Source organism: Lactuca virosa, chromosome 7, assembly GCF_052849685.1.
Source record: "Lactuca virosa cultivar CGN04683 chromosome 7, Lactuca_virosa_CGN04683_v6, whole genome shotgun sequence".
Lineage (NCBI taxonomy): Eukaryota > Viridiplantae > Streptophyta > Magnoliopsida > Asterales > Asteraceae > Lactuca > Lactuca virosa.
This window is the reverse complement of record NC_136432.1, coordinates 25,491,725-25,497,724: the sequence shown is the minus strand read 5'-3', so window position 1 is coordinate 25,497,724 and position 6,000 is coordinate 25,491,725.

Here is a 6,000-nt window from a genome sequence, read left to right as displayed (position 1 = left end):
GTCAGTGAAACATGAAGAAGAAGCGTTGTATGCAGATAGAGGGAAAGGAAAGTCCAAAGTACATTCTAATCATTATGTTAAGCGTAATGAAGATAAACATAAAGTTAATGAAAATAAACATAAAGTTCCTGATCAAGAAAGGAAAAGTAAAGACAACGAGAGGGAAAGTGCATCTGGTCAGAAGCATAAAGGACGTTATACAAACAAACGTAGGTCTTTTAAGTGTTACAACTGTGGGCATAGAGGTCATTTGGCTTGAAATTGTCGCTCACCACCCATGGAGGAAGTTAATGCTGCAACTTCACAAGAAGAAGAAGCATGGGATGTTGAGGCTATGTTTGCACAGGTTCAAGAAGATATGGCAATCACAGCAACTACAGAAAATCGCCAAAACCACTTGGATGAATGGATAGTTGATTCGGGGTGTTTAAATCACATGACGGGTGAGAAGAAAAGACTTCAAGACCCAATTGAATACGGTGGCAACAGAGTTGTTGTAATAGCAGATAACTCAAAGTTGAAGATAGCTCACGTTGGAGATGTTAGTTTCTCACCGGAAGACAACAAGAGAGAACTAACTCTTCAAAATGTATATCACGTGCCTGGAATGAAGAAGAATCTGATGTCGGTGGCACAACTAGCATCTGCTGGTCATTATGTTTTGTTTGGCCCTAACGATGTGAAAATCTACAAGCATTTTGAAACCCCATCAATTCCTGTAATGCAGGGAAGCAGGTCTGAGTCCATTTACGTAATGTCAGCTGAGACAGCCTATGTGAAGAAGGCAAAGAGGAATGAAACTGCAGACTTATTGCACATGCGCCTTAGTCATGTAAGTTACGAGAAACTTGAACTAATGATGAAGAAGAAGTTAGTTAGTGGCCTCCCTCAACTCGATGTAAAGAAAGACTTGGTATGTGCCGGTTGTCAGTATGGTAAAGCTCACCAACAACCTTACGAAAAGTCGAACTATAAAGCTAAGTACCCTCTCGAACTAGTACACTCAGATGTATTTGGGCCAGTAAAGCACCTGTCAGTTAAGGGCATGAAATATATGGTAACATTTATTGACGACTTTTCACGTTATGTTTGGGTGTACTTCATGAAGGAAAAATCTGAAGTACTAACCAAATTCAAATAATTTAAGGATGAGGCAGAGAGGGATACCAATCACAGTATACGTCGTCTGAGATCAGATAATGGAGGAGAATACTTGTCATTCGAGTTTGATGATTACTTGAAAAAGAACAAGATAAGTCGTCAACTAACTTGCCCTAATACCCCACAACAAAACGGGGTTTCGGAGAGAAAGAATCGTCATTTAGCTGAAATCTGTGGTAGCATGATCCATGACAGGAATGTTCCAGGTCGTTATTGGGCTGAGGCAATGAAAACAGCGGCTTATGTGATTAATCGGATTCCTCAACAAGGGTTAATGTATGTATCACCATTTGAGAAGCTTTGGAACATGAAGCCTAATGTAAGTCACTTTCTCATCTTCGGTTGTGTTTGTTATGTCTTTATACCAAGTCATCTTCATCACAAGATTGAAAAGAAAGCCATACGAAGTATCTTTGTTGGGTATGACTCAGAAAGAAAGGGTTGGAGGTGCTGCGATCCTGTCACAGGAAAATGTTACATATCCAGGAATGTAGTATTTGATGAATGTTCATCTTGGTGGTCACCAAATAAAGAAGCCTTACCTGACTCAACCTTTCTGAAAGAAGAACTCGAATCATCTCCAGTTAATCTAAATGTTGACGAAAGTGATATTACTATAGATGACGAAGAAATCCAAGCAAGAAGCCCACGACCATGACAAACAGGAAATTATCACTTTGAGAATGGTGATGACAGGGTTGATGAAATATCAAGTATTAGACGATCAACTAGGCCTAGAAAGCCTAACCCAAAGTATGCCAACGCTGCGGTGGTCGAAGATGAAGCGATAGAACCGGAGAACTATGGTCAAGCCTGTACAAAAAGAGAATGGATCACTGCCATGGAGGAAGAATATGATGCATTAATAAGGAATCAAACCTGGGAATTGGTTCCTAAACCAATGGGTGTAAAACCGGTGTCATGTAAGTGGGTGTACAAACTTAAGAAGAAGGCAGATGGGTCGATTGATAGATACAAAGCACGTCTAGTTGCACGCGGTTTCTATCAAGAGTATGGATTGGATTATGAAGAAACGTTTAGTCCCGTAGCCAAACTAACAACGGTTCGAGTTTTAATTGCTCTAGCAATCAACAAAGGGTGGACATTATGGCAGATGGATGTAAGTAACGCCTTCTTGTACGGAGAGCTTGATCGAGTGATTCACATGGAGCAACCACTTGGATTTGTAAGTAAATCCAACCCAAACCATGTATGTAAACTCAAAAAGGCCTTGTATGGCTTAAAACAATCACCGAGGGCCTGGTTCGGTAAAATTGCAGAGTTTCTTGAATTTAATGGCTTTATGATGACTCATGTTGATGCAAGTCTGTTTGTGAAGACCGAGAGAGGCAAGATAGCCATTGTTCTTGTTTATGTAGATGATTTAATAATTACAGGAGATTTTGAAGGGATGATTTCTCAACTAAAGGAGAACTTATGCACTCGTTTTCACATGAAAGATCTTGGAAAACTGAAGCATTTTTTAGGATTGGAATTGGAGTATGGAGAAGGAAAAGTAATTCTTCATCAACGGAAGTATTCATCTGATGTACTCAAAAAGTTTGGAATGTTTGACTGTAAACCCACAATGACTCCAATGGAACCAAACATTAAGCTGGGAATGAATGCTGGTAAAAACCTAGAAGATCCAACAATGTATAGAAAGATCGTTGGAAGCCTCATTTACTTAACATTAACCAGACCTGATATAACACATGTTGTTGGAGTGCTTAGCCGATTCATGCAAAACCCCAAAAAACCTCACCTTGATGCAGTCTGTAAGGTCCTAAGGTATGTTAAAACAACCTTAAATTATGGCATCGTGTTTAAAAGAGGAGGAGAGTGCAAGTTGGCTGGATTTTGTGACGCGCATTATGCGGGTGATTTGGACTCACGCAGGTCAACAACAGGGTACGTATTCATTCTTGGATCTAGTGCTATGTCTTGGTGCAGTAAACGTCAACCCACAGTTTCTTTGTCGACCACAGAAGCTGAATACAGGGCTGCTGCAATGGCAGCTTAAGAGAGTGTATGGCTTATACAATTGTTGGAAGATTTGGGTCAAGAAGTAGACTACATGATTCCTTTGCTATGTGATAATCTTTCATCGATCCAACTTGTAGAAAACCCCACCTTCCATGCAAGAACCAAACACATTGAAGTCCACTATCATTTCATAAGAGAGAAAGTTTTAGAAGGGGTCATTGATTTGAAGTATGTGCAGACTACCAAAAAAGTTGCTGACTCTCTTACCAAGGGTTTAGCAGGACCAAAACTGAAGGAATTTGGTGAGAAAATGGGAATGGGCGAAGGTGGTGTTGAGAGGGGATATTAACGTACCAACACCATTTCATGCATGTTGCATTCGTACAAGTGCACTATGCATATGTCTATCATTTATGACTTTTGTTGTTTTGTCATTTTCTTCTATAGTGGGTAGTTTCTTTTTGCAGTAACTGCTTTATGTAGTGGGTAGTTTTAGCTTTGTTTTCTTTCAAGACTTTGTATTTGGTCGTGTAATTTTCTGTTGCAAGTGTGAAGCAGTTCCAGAAAACACTGTGTGTGTGTGTGTGTGTTTCCTTCTTTCTTTTTGCGTTGCTGTGAAAATATGCTAAGTGCAGAATTGTTGTGTTTACTCAGTCTCTTTGGTTAACAGTGAGTGCATAGTTACTTTTATCTTACACATAGATATGAAGTATTTAATATAAATTATGTGCTATATGTGCATATTATCTGTGTTCTTGATATCTATGATGGATGAACGATGCATACATGTTTTACTTGATTTAAACTGTATATGTATATTATACCTATCAATATGTGGGAAAGATGGGTGGATGAAATTGATGATGAGAGATGAAATAAAATGATGAGAGGCCTCGATGTTGAAAGCTGACCCAATCATCTAGCGGAGTATAGATGACGACCATGGACTATTCTAGACAGTCTAGTGGAATGCTAGCAGGCTCGCAACATGTAGGTGTTTGTGAATGATGTGTTCACCAGACGTACTCCATCCCCCTCATGGTTGCCTTACTGCCATATATTGCTGAGGAATCCCCTAAGCATTATTGTCTTCCCGATGATGATCCTTAGGCTAGGTCCCTTGAATTAGATGCTTTATGGACAGAAAGTGAGGATACCGAGAACGGGTAATCGGGTTGAATGATTTGATGAAATTAAAGAACTTAATTATTGTGGGTTGAAAACCCTATGTGCTCACCAGGCTCCCAAGCCTGACCCAATCAGTTTCTTGTATTACAGGTAGTGGCAAAAGAGCACATGAGTGTTGATATGATGAGTGATCTATGGATTATAGGCTATTAGAATAATATATATTTGTAAGGCCTGTACTATTTCTGTTTTTGCTTATGTACTGTATTGACAATGACATCCCAACGTTTTTAATAAAATTAAAATACATTTCTTCGGAAATGATTTGATAATATCTTTATCATATTTTTGTGAACTAATTCCGCAACATATTTCTTCAAAAGGATACTCTGATTTTCAAAAAAAAAAAAAACAAAACAAATTGGTCTTTTCTGGACGTGAAAATGGGGATGTCACAGTTTCAGTCACGCTGATGTGAGATCAACGTTTATCATTAACAATGATAACCCATCAATAAGAAGTGGTCTAACCTTTGCATCATAGAGTTAGTTGCAGTCTAGAATCAAAGATTCACCGGAAATTGGTAATTGTACTATGTCATACCTCAGTCTAGGAGGTCACAGACATGAATAACCCTTGGTAATTTAAGGACCAGACAAGTAACTCTGATGCTGATGACTATGCAATCAGGGTAAGCCATTGGGTTATGCTCAATGTTTCAACAGAACATGAGACTTGATACATACTGCGAGCATGCTTCCAGGGACAGAGTCATGCAAGATAGTTAAGTAAGAATAAACACCCAAGCCTTTCTATAAATTTTTATTTGGACCAGGAAATCTCACTTAGAGAGTTTAGATGATGCTAGACAGTCAATGTGATAGGGTGACTCAATGTCATCTCAGTAGATGGTCTCGTTGATGAGATACTTAGAGAGATTTAGGCACATACATCAACATGCTTCTAGGGACAATTATTTGTCAAAATTAATATACTTGGCTTATAAAATTCCACCGTCAATTCCTTTTTAAAAAAAAATACAAAAGACAAAAAGGTTGCAGTGACAACGTTAATGGTGTTGTTGAAGAGGTCTCTTGATTTCAGAGGGGATTTGGTGTTGCAGTGACAACGTTAATGGAAATTAGACCTGCTATGTCACCTAACCTCACTTCATCCCATTGAAAAAAAATAGGTTGTTCAAGAGAGAAGAGATATATGCCCAGAAGATCAATTTATGGCAGTGAAGAAAGCAGTTGTCATTGAAGAAAAGATGCAGAGCCAACTTCAACTAGCTCTACTCAGAAGGTGTTGCATTCAAGGAATGACACACTGATCCTTTTCAAAGAACTAAATGAGTTAAGGTTACTAGCAAGAGAGAAGAACATGTATAGGAAATGTTAGTAGAATAATGTACAATGTATACTTCTTTGGTAAATTAAAAGTTAAATAGGAATTTTTAAAGCAAAGAAAATATCAAAGTAAACCAAAAATTTAGCAGTTTATGTTTAGAAGTTTTAAAGTAGCGAAGCATAAAGTCAAAAATATAAAGTAGCCTTGGCCCAAATTGGAGAAAAGACAAAATGGAAATGATGGACTGCGTGGACCCCCCCCCCCTAGTCAAGATTGTTATGTTGTGTAATGACTTGGTATTTATCATGTGATAGTTCGGGATTTCCGGTGAGATAGAGATTCGGGAGTTGATACTTCAGTTCAGGTCGACATTGC